Here is a 15,259-nt window from a genome sequence, read left to right on the forward strand (position 1 = left end):
AATAGGACGACGAACAAATGCCAAAAAGGTAACGAAAAGACAACAATAAAAACGACGAAACGGCAAAAAACGATGAAAAATCAACAAAATTACAACGGAAGGATGACAAAAATGTCAAAAAAACCATCGAAAATATCCTATGCCAAAAACGGAGGTCTAAAAACGACGAACAGATGATAGAAATAACACGAAAATACAATAAACATGACGAAAAAGGTCCAAAACAGGAACAAAAAGCAAAAAATCGTTCAAAAAGTGTCAAAAAGAAGATACAATATGTAAACAAAACGAATTCAGTACAGAGACAATCTATACCTATAAAGAAGGATTTCTGTCTGTCTGTCTGTCTGTCTGTCTGTCTGTCTGTCTGTCTGTCTGTCTGTCTGTCTGTCTGTCTGTCTGTCTGTTTTGTGTTCCTTATAGAATCAAAAATTACTGAACCAATCGGCGTGAAAATTTGCATGTAGAGGTTTTTAGGGCCAGGAAAGGTTTTAGTGATGGTTAGAGACCCCTCCCCCCACTAAGAGGGGGGGCTCCCATACAAATGAAACACAAATTTCTGCATAATTCGAGAACTAATTAAGCAAATAGAACCAAATTTGGCATGTGGGTGTTTTCGGTGACAAGAATTTATTCTAGGGTAATTTGAGACCCCTCCCCTCTTTATAAGGGGAATTATAACTCCTCTCTCCTTTAAGAGGGGGGGTTTCCATACCAATTTCCTCATAACTCGAGAACTAATCAAGCAAATGGAACCAAATTTGGCATGTGAAGGTTTTCGAGGGCAAGAAAATTTTCTATGTTGAATTAGGACCCCTCCTCACTTTAAGAGGGGGGGCTCCTGTACAAATGAAATACCAATTTCCTCATAACTCGAGAACTAATCAAGCAAATGGAACCAAATTTGGCATGTGTGTGTTTTTGAAGACAAAATTTTTTTCTATGATGAATTGGGACCCCTCCCCACTTTAAGAGGGGGGGGGGCTCCTATACAAACGAAATACAAATTTCCTTATAACTCGAGAGCTAATCCAGCAAATGGAACCAAATTTGGCATGTAGGTGTTTTTGGAGGCAAGAATGTTTTCTATGATGAATAAGAACCTCTCCCCACTTTAGGAGGGGGGGCTCCTATACAAATGAAATACAAATTTCCTCATAACGCGAGAACTAATCAAGCAAATAGAACCAAATTTGGCATGTGGGTGTTTTCGGTGACAAGAATTTATTCTATGGTAAATTGAGACCCCTCCCTCTTTATAAGAGGAATTGTAACTCCTCTCTCCTTTAAGAGGGGGGGCTGCCATACAAATTTCCTCATAACTCGAGAACTAATCAAGCAAATGGAACCAACTTTGGCATGTGAAGGTTTTCGAGGGCAAGAAAATTTTCTACGGTGAATTAGGACCCCTCCCCACTCTAAGAGGGGGGGCTCCTGTACAAATGAAATACAAATTTCCTCCTAACTCGAGAACTAATCAAGCAAATAGAACAACATTTGGCATGTGGGTGTTTTTTTTGGTGACAAGAATTTATTCTATGGTGAATTGAGACCCCTCCCCTCTTTATAAGAGGAATTATAACTCCTCTCCCCTTTAAGAGGGGGGACTTCCATACAAATTTCCTCATAACTCGAGAACTAATCAAGCAAATGCAACCAAATTTGGCATGTGAAGGTTTTCGAGAGCAAGAAAATTTTTTATGGTGAATTAGGACCCCTCCCCACTTTAAGAGGAGGGGCTCCTGTACAAATGAAATACCAATTTCCTCATAACTCGAGAACTAATCAAGCGAATTGAACCAAATTTGGCATGTGTGTGTTTTTGGAGACAATTTTTTTTCAATGATGAATTGGGACCCCTCCCCACTTTAGGAGGGGGGGTCCTGTACAAACGAGATACAAATTTCCTCATAACTCGAGAACTAATCCAGCAAATGGAACCAAATTTGGCATGTAGGTGTTTTTGGAGGCAAGAATTTTTTCTGTGATGAATTAGGACCTCTTCCCACATTAGGAGGGGGGGCTCCAATACAAATGAAATACAAATTTCCCCATAACTCGAGAACTAATCAAGCAAATGGAACCAACTTTGGCATGTGAAGGTTTTCGAGGGCAAGAAAATTTTCTACGGTGAATTAGGACCCCTCCCCACTCTAAGAGGGAGGGCTCCTGTACAAATGAAATACAAATTTCCTCCTAACTCGAGAACTAATCAAGCAAATAGAACAACATTTGGCATGTGGGTGTTTTTGGAGGCAACCATTTTTCCCATGATGAATTAGGACTTCTTACCTTTTTAGGAGGGGGGGGGGCTCCCATTCAAACGAAATACAAATTTGCTCATAACTTTAGAACTAATCAAGTAAATGGAACCAAATTTGGCATGTGAGAGTTTTAGATGGCAGAATTTTTTTTCTGTGGTGTATTACGACCCCTTTCCCTTTTAAGAGGGTGGGCTTCCATACAAATGAAATACAAATTTCCTTATAATTTGAGTACTAATCAAGCAAATGGAACCAAATTTAGCATGTAGGAGATTTTTGAGTCTTGAATTTATTTTATGATAGTTAGAGACCTCTCACCCCTGTGGTAGGGGGATATGGACTCTCATACAAATAAAACAGAAATTTTGGCGAAACTCAAAAACTAATCCAACTCGAGAAATTCGAGACTCTTCCATAAAACATTAATCAATAACAAGACCACAAAAACTATCTATAGTAACACTAGATCATTCAGGACGAGCCGGTCGCGAGTGTTGCCGGTGACCCGCCGTCGGAAGCGCCGCCCACTGGGGGACTTGCAAAACTCGAGAAGTGATAAAGATCATCTGAGATTCATGATTTATGTACAACACAGGTTAATTTGTGGCAATACGAAGTTTGTCGGGTCAGCTAGTATGATAATAAAAAAACAATATTTTGGGTGTCTTTTATATGCCAGAAGGGCAACGGGGTTAGTCTGCGATAGTCCTTCTGTCAGGACGACAAGAAAAGGTGCCAAAAAGAAGATAAAAAGACAACAAAAACGGCAAAACGACAACAAAAAGTGATGAAAACCTGACAAGAAACGATAACAAAAATTGACAAAATGACAATGTTAAAATGAAAATGCGTAAAAGTGTTGACAAGTAGGCGAAAAGCCGATAAAAATAATAGACGAAGGGCGACAAAAATACGATGAAATGTCAAGGAAGGTAATAAAGATTAAAAATAGATGCAAAAAAGGCGATGAAATGACCCCAAAACGACAGCAAAACAGCGACAAGAAATGCCAAAACAGACTTAAATGAGAACGTAAAGACGCCACAAAAACCAACCTAAACCGTCACAAACAGCCACGATAACAGTGTGCCGGCTCCCGATCTCGAAGAGATCCGGCCAGAAATTCGTCAGCTAATAATAGAGCCGCCGGAAAGGATCGACTGCCGGCAGAGCTCTACAAAAATGGCCAAGAACTGCTAGCAACGACACTTCATTGGATAATTTCTAGGATTTGGAAAGAGGAGAAACTACTGGAGAAATGGATGGAAGGTGTAGTCTGTTCCACCTACAAAAAGGGAGACCGCCTACAAGGTGCTCTCCCAGATTTTGCTGCGTCGTCTCTCCCTAATAGCCGGAGAATTCGTAGGGTAGTATCAGGCGGGTTTAATGGGAGCCCGTGCTACTACGGATCAAATTTTTACTCTACGACAAATCCTTCAGAAATGTCGAGAATACAACGTGCCCACGCATCATATTTTCTTAGTTTTCAGAGCAGCATACGATACAGTTGAACGAGAACAGCTATGGCAGATACTGCACGAGTACGGTTTTCTGGACAAACTGACGCGGCTGATCAAAGCTACTCTAGAGCGAGTGATGTGCGCTACGTGCGCGTTTCGGGGACACTCTAGAGTCCTTTCGAATCGCGCAGAGGGTTGCGGCAAGAGGATGGACAGTCCTGTATGTAATTCAATATCGCTATTGAAGGTTTGATTTGGCGAGCGGGTATCGAAACGAGAGGAACGATCTTCTGCAAGAGTAGCCAACTCCTAGCCTTTGCAGACCTCGACATCATTACTAGACCTAAAATTAAATTAAAAAGGTCTCTAAAGGTTTCGTATCTTTTTTTAAAGGTTTCGTATTCTACTAAGACGCTCCAAAAACTTCAGTCAATCATTACTAGAAACCTTGGGACGGCGGAGGCATTCTACGCCAGACTAAAAACGGAGGCTAGGAGGATAGGGTTACAAATCAGTGCGTCGAAAACCAAACATATGGTAGGAAGAGGCTCCAGAGAAAGCAACGTTTGTCTCCCACGGACAGTGACTATTGACGGCAATGAACTGGAAGTGGTTGATGAGTTTGAATATTTTGGATCTCTGATCACCGCCGACAATAATACGAGCAAGGGGATACAACGACGCATTCAAGCTGGAAATTGACCCTACTTTTCCTTCCAGAATACGCTTCGATCAAGGAGCGTACGTCACCGCATACACATTCTGACGGAATAAAGCGGAGTACATCCGTGTTCCAGGAATTCTGGTATATCGGAAAACAGGCAGTACAACTCGAAATTAATTTACTCTTTTCATCGAAACCAACAAACAATGCTAGCATACCTGCAAATGAAGCACAAATGCCGGTTAGACTTTTATTTAAACTAAAATTTGATAAAATTTCAGTTATGACACCCCTTTCCTAGGTGTTAAAATTACGGATTTTTTTCTTAACAAAGTTTGGCAACGCTGGTTCTAAGCATTTGTCATCTCTCGAAAATTTGAACGCTCGCAAGTTCTCACTAAGTTTCACGTCCTTTAGAGAACAGCTATTCGACTTTAATTCTAGCCCAAGTCCGTCTTGAGCTTCAATCTAGAGTATTTTTTATCTCCCTTGCGACATTATTCACAAAAACCGGACAAAAATTTAAAAAAATATCTCATCACACAATATGAGTAATGGGACAATGACACATTCAATGTTTAACAGCAGGCAAGAATAACCGAACTTGCCTGCAAAATTCTGGATGGGGATTTTCTGATTTTCAAGCACTGCATTCCATGCATTCAGTCTTCATCAGTCTAATCATTCACTGCATTTGACTGCTGACAAATACGGGTTTAAAATCAATAAATAAGTAGTGAGCGGAGACTGCTACGAAAACCAAGCTGACCGTGTGATCAGTGATTCTAGTCTGAATGTCAAGGACCTACTGAACTACGGGATTGGTCGTTTGAAGGTTTCCAATATCCAACAGGCAGATATAATGGACTGTAATTGTAATTGTCATGAATCGAATCATTCAGTCAACATTACCTACTCTAATAATCAATAAACATTAACATAACCATTAAATCAACCGTTTATTGGCATTTCTGGCCTTTTTTTACTGCACGTTGCTGTATATTAGCTCTTTGACTGCAGTAGAATTTAATTGGAAATTTAATTGGGAAGCTGTCACTCAACGAATTGGGAACAAGTAGCCCAGGATCGAGTACAGTGGAGAGAAATTCCACCCCGGCTCTATGCTGCAATAAGTAAGTAGTAATCTATCTATGAATTAGTATCGTACACTACGGAGCTAATTAACAACCAGTGGACAAGAAGAACACTTCCTGAAACTTGGTTGTACAACTCTGTAATGCACTTCCTAATTCAAAAAGCAGACGAAAGAAACAATTTCACGAAAACGTATAACCGATATAGACATTAAAGGTAATAGAATAATATTGCTAGCGTGGAGCTTTTCAGGCAACATTCCTCTTTTCGTAAGAAACTTTCTCATTATTCAGATAATTTGAGAACATAGCAAGAGGAGAATGAAGCCACTAAGAATTTCATTTTGACAGCTACTCTCCTCCTCATCACAATTTTTTTGCATCAAATCGGTTGATTTTAGCCTCTGTAGTCTGATAGACAATGCCAATGAAAACCAATGAACCAATGAAAACAGTTCGTGTGCCACCGTCAATATTGACCCAAAGCTTCCCAAAGCAGTAACCGAAGAAGCTGTGGAACTAAAACCGTTGGAGACAGCCATCCACACAGGTCATTTTGCCAGATCACGGTCAAAACTACGACGTCGAGCTGCGGGTATGTCGTGGAAACAAACAGGTCATTCACCTTTGATAGGAGTCCTCTGACGTTCTGATGGTAGATGCTGATGCTAGTGTTGTTAGTCGCTATTTTAAGGGTCATATCTCAGGGACAAAAAATAACACTGTTGTGAAATTTGTACTACTAGAAGATCACAAATTGGCGATTGAAATAAAAATATTTTGAAAAATCTGTGAGACAAAACAGTCTTTTCGACTTTGGTTTATGGTGTTTCTCTACCGTGGGAAAATTTGCTCATTTTTTCATGAAAATATGTTTGTTTTACGGTGTTCGGTTCATGAGATATGAGTTTTCTTAGCAAATCCATAGGGTTTTGGAATTCTTCGGTCCAAACCAATGCGGTAATTTTGAAATATACTCATTTCATTAACTCAAAACTTAAAAACAATCCTTCTAACATTTTGTTTCCCTTTAAATTCGGAATCTCATTTGACGTAAACATAACACAACTCCGATCGGCCGACCCCATCAAGCCAGGTAATTAATCAAACCGGTTCCCATAGCAATTGGAGCACGGTTCAGAAGAGTTCCACTGTTCGAAGGAGGTAATTAGCGGTCAGAATGAACAAGAAAAAAACACTAATTAGCCCTCAACGATTAATTGAATACAGTGACAACACACAAAGCGTTCGATTGAATCCCCTACTACTTGACTATCTGGCGTCTCATCATCGTCCGACAGTCTCGACCGACAGCCGCCGCCGTCCGCACCTGTTGTCTGGGCAGGGCAGTATCGGAACGACCCGAAGCCGTGAGATTTACTACGCATCGCTGATACGCTGTTCCTGTGTCTATAACATTATTTCCCCTCAAACCACACAACACTGAGTGGCGAGCCTTCATTAGTAATTTATATTGGAATGTTTCGAGAACAATAACAATTCCGATATCCGATTTGGTGCTCTACGTCAGAGGCCGGTGCCCGCTCGTAGGTCTATCAATTGACTTTTCTCGAAGTTTTTATGCTCTTTTTCCGTCCGGTAGAGACTGCTGTGTCTCTAACTGTGGACTCGAGACGATGTTGAAGAATGAGAGGAGGTCAGTCGATAATACGTAGAATCATGCAACAAATCATTCCGTTCAACAAACCGATCCATCATCATTACAGGCATCAGAATGCTTCGATACTAGTTTGATTTTTATGTGCATAGATTTTCTTTTAGAATTCATTGTTTAGCCAATTCTAAGTCGTAATCTTTTGTGTTTCTTTTTGGTTACTTGAACTTTCCTTGATGGTCCCTGAAATATGATGGTCCATCATACCTAGCTACAAAAGAAAATAGAGAGGTTTTATTGCGCCGTCAACCGTTAGTTTTTTTATTGTGTGGTGTCAGGTCGTACGCCTGTATCAATTAGCATCAATTGAAGTTGATTGTATTTACATACACCGATCGAAGTTAATGGATGACACCATGGATGGACACCATTGGATGCCAACAGGCTCCTAGCACCAATGATTCAATTAAACCTACTTACAACCCCGAAATTCGTACCGAGTTTTGTTCGACAAATAGAATTTTAAACAAACTAGGAACTAATAACGGACTCCTAAGCAAAAAAGTCATTTCTGACGTATTTTAGTCTCATCCATTCGGTAGGTATATGTCATTTTTCGATCCGTTCGGTGTAGAAGTAACGGACGAAGACGTTAATTGGAAATCTAAACAACCCAGCTGCGTGGCTGTGGCGAGTGCAATTCAATTAGATGTTGGACTTTTGTTGTCCGTTTCAATGGCATCGCTGCAGATGAGAAAAAAAACCGGTTGATGATTCGATGGAGTTTGAAATTCAACCAACATGATGGAAATCTATCAATTAAGGTGAGCATGTTTGTATGGAAGTGAAAAAAATTATCGTCACCAACAGTCTGGTAGGTACTGCTTCTAGTTTTGGTTTATTATTGATATTGTCATAAAAATTTGCACAAAAAAGTAACAAGCGGTTTCCCATCGGTGCTCCTTAGTTTGGTTGTAGAAATGCCACTCGAATTTAAGGAAACCTTAACAATGTGAAAAAACTATTATTTATTGGATTTGGATTAATATTTTTAACTAATCACATACGTATAAGGCGATGGGATTCAATTTACCTTCTTTCGTCACCAATTCATCAACAACCATCAGTCCGAAGAAGCGGCCAATTATAACCAAAACAAACAACCCAAACCTTATTCGGAGGCAAAACAAAAATAAATCATTCCAAAATAAACACAACCCGAACAGGGAAAAACAAGACTGCAAAAACCGTGCAATCATATAATATAGGTGGTAGGCTACAACAAGTCCGACAAGCAATAATAAACGCACTCACTGTAACTATAGAGCAGCAGACCAGATGCGACCCATCTTCCTTCGGTGTGGGGTTTATTTTAGCTGTCGTCGGCAGGCAACCGGGAGCTGCCGCTGGACGCCCGCCCGTCCAGCCCCAGGGAGGTGGTAAGTGTTTGGGGCAGTGGCTGCCGCGGGAAGCGCGGTTATAAGTGCAATACCCCAGAATGGGGGAGAAATGGTTACAGCTTTGTTATTTTTTCCCTGTGCTCTGCATGTTTCACTTCGCGGCCCTTACATTGTTCGATCCAACAGTCAGGCAGGCAGCAAGTCATTTGCTTGCAATGTTGTTTGGCCTATGGAGAAGAACACCACGAAGAGGAAGAACAGAGATCGTACGTTTGAGTGTGGAAGTGAGAAAGGGTTTACGAGCCATCGAACAAGCATCACAGCACAGCTATCTGTGATCGAATCGAACCGCGGAACGTGACGATGCCGTTATCTTTTCACTCGATACGTGTGCTTGTATGTTTGATTCGCACCCACACAACGTTGACTGGTGGCAGTGCCGATGCATAGATGTGACGGGAAGGAACACGCAACAACAGAGCATCAACGGACCTGAACGTACAAAATACAAAACACAGAGTTGGGACCGAAAAGAAGAGAGATCAGAACTCCTTTCTCCTGAAACAAAAATGGTGGACTTACTCGTTGTTGCCGTTCATGCTGAACTGGAAGCTGCTGTCTGGAGTGCTTTTCTGAATGAAAACTCATTCCCCACTGCAGTTAATTTACATGCTATTCTTGCTCAATCAACGGAGAAACGGTCACTGTTAAAACACCAAATTGAAAATTTTGCGAATAGCAAGCAACATGAACGTTTTGTTTCCTAGGCTTCTTTAACTAAACAAACAAACTCTCGAACCCTTCGAACGCAATTGGAAACATTTTAATTTTCCCGATATCGCTTTCACACTTCATATGTCTTTAATTTCTCGATCGGTCGGTTCCACCCACTTCACTTGTCTGTGGATACAGAGGAACCCACCACGTTTCGAACACTAATTGAAAATTGATTTGTTATGCTGCCAATGACACCAACACATTGACCGCGAGAACAGTACCTACTATGGGTAGGTACATACTTGCAACAGCTATCACCCACCGCGCAGCTAGTCGTATGAGCATAGGTATAGCATACACACCGCAGCAGCAAAGCAAGCTCAAGCAGACTCTCCGATCTTGAGATATGTTGCTTTTCGAACAAGGTTGCCAGTGAAGTTGAAATTTTCAAACTAGGTGAACTAAAGACATTTATTAAATGAATTTTAATCTGGTATTTTGCGTAGGCAAACATGTTGAATTCTGATAATTTTACAATCCCTAAATTCCTATTCACATGAAAACTGAAGTCTAGTAGCAGCGGGTTCTAATTCATCGTGGCGATGACTTTTATTATTTAAGGCATGACTTTTCTATCATATATCGACTATCAGACTAACAGCCTAGAATGCAAAATATCGAAAAATGTGAACGTCACGAAAAAGATTTTGAGCGGTAATAGCTGGCGGTTTCCCGATCGTTTTTCAATATTTTCGTACGAATCGATCGAAAAATCTACGCATCCACACTAATAAAGAAAACTATTGATTTTTAGGTGTGCACTATTAAAAAATTGGATATAATGGAGCAATTGTCGCTTCGTGATTGGTTGTTGGAAATGACGTCATCAAAGTGGTAACGCGTTTTCACGCTTCGGCTTATAATTCCTAATAGATTTCCAAGATATTTACACCAATCGAATTGGAAAATATGGAAAACTATTGATTGAAAAACCATTGAAAAATTGAAAATAACTAACTCGGTCTAACTAGAAATTCTCAACATTCGTCTCAAGGACCTGCGTAGTGCCGTCGTCCCACCAGTAAACACCGACTTCTCGGTCGGTGGTTTCTACAGTAGATGGAGAAAGAGGCAGAGTTTGTGTCTAAAAATAGCCCAACCCATGTCACCACATTAATAAGGGGGGTTGTGCAGTCTCCTTTTGTCCAACGCCTCTGTCGTTCATAGGTACACGGGTGCCAGCGAGCCACATGCCCTGGCGGGTGTTGTGGGTTCGAATCCGGTTATAATCTCAGATTATAGCTTGGTTCGACCCATCTACCTTCCAGCATTGGACAAAAGGTAGGAGTCACAACGACAACTTATTATGCGTAGCTACCTATTACCCCCCCCCCCCCCGCTTTCTCGCTTTGGGATTGGTTGGAATAACTTCCAATTATTTTCGAACAAGTCTTGATACAATTCAGGAATCAACGAGAAAGTTGAAGGAAAATTCCCTTTCTCGTTGATTGCAAAAGGGCTTGATAATTCCTTATTCTAATGTACCACTAACGGCAACACGAGCGGTGCCGCAGTTATTTTAATTACAATTATCGTCACATTGAAAAATTGTCTGCCGTGAACAAGTGATAGCAATTAAAACCAAGTTAGCACCTAATTAAACACTAATTCACCGCAACAAATGCGCAGGAAAACGCATTAAGAGGTCATATACATTGAAAAGGCTTAAAAAGTCGACTTTTCTAGAAATTTTCTAAGAAAAGCCCTTTAACTGATTAAAGCGAAAATTTGTTTACATGTTATGGTAGCTTTTGGATATATTTTAACATATTTTGTTTTTGAAAAAAGTTATTAAAATAGTTGTTTTAGTTAATCTCGCGGAACTCTTCTAAAATAAGAAGTTCTGCGGTGAGCACTGTATCTATGGACTGAATAATCGGAAATCGAAAAACCAAAAAGGAATCGGTGATAAAATATATTATCTAGATATTGATCGATTTTTGCTGTACATTCGAGAAGTAAATGATATTACTTCTGTGAGACATAATGCCGCCAACATTTTGTTGGACACAATCGCAAATTGCAATGCAAGGAAATTGGCGATTCGCCGTGCAAGTCAAAGTCCCCAGGAACTTGTAGAATCGAATGAACAGCTTCAAGATCCTGTGTCGCGGATGACTAGAGCAAACTGCCGTGTATTACGATTGGGCACATGAATGTAGTATGTCAATATTGCGACGCGCTAAAATTACGTTCGAAGGTACCAATGTTGTGTTGTGCAGGTGGTAAAGTCAAATTGCCACCGCTGTTTCAACGACCTGAACCATTACGTTCGTTACTTTATAGCGACTTACTAGAATCAAGTCATTTCTTGTCGAATGTCGACAACTGGTGCGTTTGTTTTGAAATGACCTCATTTGGGGCAAACATAGTTAAAGAAAGTAGATTAAATGCGACATTTAGGGTAATTTCCTTTCATTTTAGTCTTTCCCAGGATTTCATATTCGATTTTAAAATTGCCATCGATTATATAGATTCAAGGGCAAATTTATCATCGAACCGGATCGTTGTTGCCGTCAGCGAATGAAGAGCACAAATCTATTTCGTTTGCAACTTTGATACCGAAATTGATCAACGTTGCGTGAATAACTATGCCGAGAAACGACAAATTATTGGAAAGTTGCAAGAACTTCTTCACGAATACGTTTTAGTACGGCGATCAAGACGGCATTGGAATATATGCCCTCTGATTACCACAAAATCATTATTAGAGCGGATAAACGTTCGACAGGAAGTCATGAATGTCAATTCAATGCTGAAAATCCGGTGTTTAATCCACTGCATCAAACTTTGGACCCCCCAAAGTTGACTACAAAATTCTACTTATACCTTAAGAACACTAAAACTAAAAACCAGCAGCTCTCTCAGTTCATCTGAAATACAATCTGAAACATTCAGTCCAATTTGTGGCAGTACGAAGTTTGCCGGGTCCTCTAGTTATCTATATACTGATCGAAAGGATTAGCAAAATAATCATGTTTGATGAAATGACGGCTTCCTAAATTTAACCCTTAAATGCGCAATGTTGCTTTAAAACAACATAGTGAAAAACATTCCCAGAGTAAATTATGTTCACCGCCTTTAGATAAGTAAGTTTTCTTTATAATAATTTATAATCGGTGAGGAAAATTTGAGGAGTTGTGCACAAGACACGACCGCATAGGTGACGTAGGACTACGTAAGTCTCTTTGTAGCGATAGTAGGATGTATTCATGTATGTAATAATACGGTTCTTTATGTATACAACCTACATACGCAACGTTAATCAAAGTAGTAACATTGTATACGTTCAATCCCCAACCGATTTTGGAGTTATATCCATGAATTGATTGAATCTATTTTATTAAAACGAATCGAAGTCACACTAAATCAAACAGTAAATAAATTTCCATGATCTGTTTCTACGTTAGTGACCAGATTTTTTTTGGATGAATGCGGGACATATAGAATGGCTTATTTGATAAGTCGGTTCGGTAGTAAAGATAAGATCATTTTGAAATTGGGCGCTCCCAGTGGTTGTGGATGCTAGCTCTTGTTAGCGTTGTGTTATTTGTAACAGTTCTGCTCGGTATATTTTTTTCGCAGTTTAAACACAGAGAACAAATTAACAGGTTCGAAGGAAGTAACCGATTTTTTGTGTGTAAAATCTTCCGGTGGCGCCTTCCAGAAATAGTTTGCCAAACGCATAAAAAAATATCTATGCACCTTTACTAATATGCTTTGTGTTGGAGTTACATATAGCGAATTCATTAACTGCGCTTCAAACAGAATGCTGTCAGTTTAACCCTCTAACGGGTAAGGAGCTCCAGAGCCGCATACGAAATTTGTTTTTAATTGGCAATATGCAAAATGTGTTCAGAACAGATTTCCTGACATTTTGATACTAATATCATAACATTCTGACCATGCATTCAAAAGTTATCATTTTTCAAAAACAAAAATTCCGAAAATAATTAATGCGCGAATATTCCCTTTTTTACTTTTGAAGGAATAGGACATCTAGAACAAAATGATTGACCTATTTTTCTATGAGTAAATCTCATGCATTATTTTAATTTTGTAATATATCTGAATTGAAAAAATATCTGGGCAGAGTGTTAGACATGAAAAAAGAAAAGGAGAAATTGGACTTTTTTTACCTGGAGCTCCTCCAGCTAATTATTTTTGCAAGAAAATCAGAATGTAAGGTTTTTTTTTGTATGTACTTTCATGATAAAATAGTCATTAGCTTGATCGCATCGTTTTTACGGTGTTACCCGTTAGAGGGTTAACCGAGATGCAATCTCGGTTAATTTATGAACGCTTTGACAGCACTTTGATTAAAACTGAGTGCTAATCGACCTGAGGCAGGTTAATTTATGAATCCGCTAATAGTTACGACGGCAGCGACATCAAGTTTTAGTTTGCCACTTACAGCTCGAGGAGTGCTCTATCGTAGCATTACTCGTTGATTACATAAAAACTTTTTACACAATTCTCGTCAATTACCTGGTAGTCTGTTCTCTGTGGTTTAAAGGTCGAAACCACGTTCGATATATTCATCATGCATGAGGGGAAATGGAAGTAATTGTGTGCGGTCACCTGCAGAATCTTGCTAGCTGCTTGCCGATGTGTCGCCAACGAAAGCCGCTGACTGACTGACGACGCGCACCGTAAGGCAAAGGCAAACAATGTTTCAAATACAACCTTTAAAATTATGCCACGGATGTGACTCGAAAACTGCCTGTCCGATCCGAGGTGTCGCAAGCTAGCTGATTGCCGATGTGTCGCCAACGAAAGCCGCTGACCGAATGACGATGCGCAGTAAAAGGTATAGCAGCCAAAACCATATCGTTCACTGGCGGATGAGTCGATGGATTTTTCGGTTTGTTGGCGTCTCGCGGAGAATTTGGATGTCTTCGTTGCCTTATCCGGGAAAGCAACAACAGCTGAAATTTCCTACGTTTTTTCGTGCGACGAAGAAAATGTCGACTAATCATTTTCATTTCCGTCATTCATAAATGAAAATAACCCACGCAAGGCATTGTCGTTATTCTACAGCCAGGAAAACTTGCCTGAGCTGCAGAAATTTTGCAGAATAACATTTGTCATGCCGTCCTACACAAATACATGCGCGTTAGCTTCGTAAACATTATTGCGATTTTTAGTTCGGACGATGAAAAATTTTGATGGACGAATTTTAAAACGGTACTACGAATTTAAGAAGTAAAGTCAGTTGCGTAATTTCAATAATATGCTTTAATAATCGCTTTTCAGTGATTTCAGTCTACGGATCGGAAGGTAAGTGTGTTTTAATCAAATCAGCACAAGAACTTTCGGGTATTCATTAAATCCATCCAGCAAATGATGAAAATTAGAATGGCTTTACTTACTACGACAGGAATTAGAAATATCCCCTATATTTCTGTCATCCGTGCTAGGGAAGCACTGACGAGGGAAGGTAAAAATATGAAAATAATTCAATTTTCCAATGACGCGCATTAAAAATCAATAGTTTTCTATATTTTCAATATTTTCCAAATCGATTTTTCGATCAATTGGAGTAAATATATTAGAAATCTATTGAAAATTGACTGAATTATAAGCCGAAGCGTGAAAACACATTTCCACTTTGATGACGTCATTTCCAACAACCAATCACAAAGCGAGAACTAGGTTAAAAAATAGGTTCATTATTTTCAATTTTTCAATAGTTCAACATCAAGAATCCGTACTTTTCTTCATTTGGACCAATTTTCAGAAGATTTTCCAATCGATTGGTGTAAGAATATTGAAAATCGATTGGAAAAACCACTAAGCTATTAGCGTTCAAAATCTGACCACTTTTCGAGAATTTTTTTTCCTGCAGTTCAATGTCATACCTCATCGGATAGAGGACATTCTAACGAACACGGTGATGTACAGTAAGCATTATTTTATCATATTGGCGTTACTAACAAGCATTTCATTCTGTAGTGTTCGAAGTTTGAATCAGAACGGTACGAT

General features: G+C 39.6%; 1 protein-coding gene across 3 annotated transcripts in view; it reads right to left on the reverse strand.

Moving 5' to 3' along the window:
* LOC128741437 (disintegrin and metalloproteinase domain-containing protein 10) overlaps positions 1 to 15,259 on the reverse strand; it is a 131,780-nt gene that overhangs the window by 115,317 nt on the left and 1,204 nt on the right. Inside the window, exon 1 of one of the 3 annotated variants that reach the window (XM_053837253.1) lies at positions 9,080 to 9,294. The exons of the other annotated variants lie outside the window; for them this stretch is intronic. The gene's annotated coding sequence lies outside the window, so the exon portion shown is untranslated. Of the gene's footprint in view, positions 1 to 9,079; positions 9,295 to 15,259 lie in introns of those variants that run through there. 3 annotated transcript variants of the gene reach the window in all.

This window comes from Sabethes cyaneus, chromosome 3 (assembly GCF_943734655.1).
Source record: "Sabethes cyaneus chromosome 3, idSabCyanKW18_F2, whole genome shotgun sequence".
Classification (NCBI taxonomy): domain Eukaryota; kingdom Metazoa; phylum Arthropoda; class Insecta; order Diptera; family Culicidae; genus Sabethes; species Sabethes cyaneus.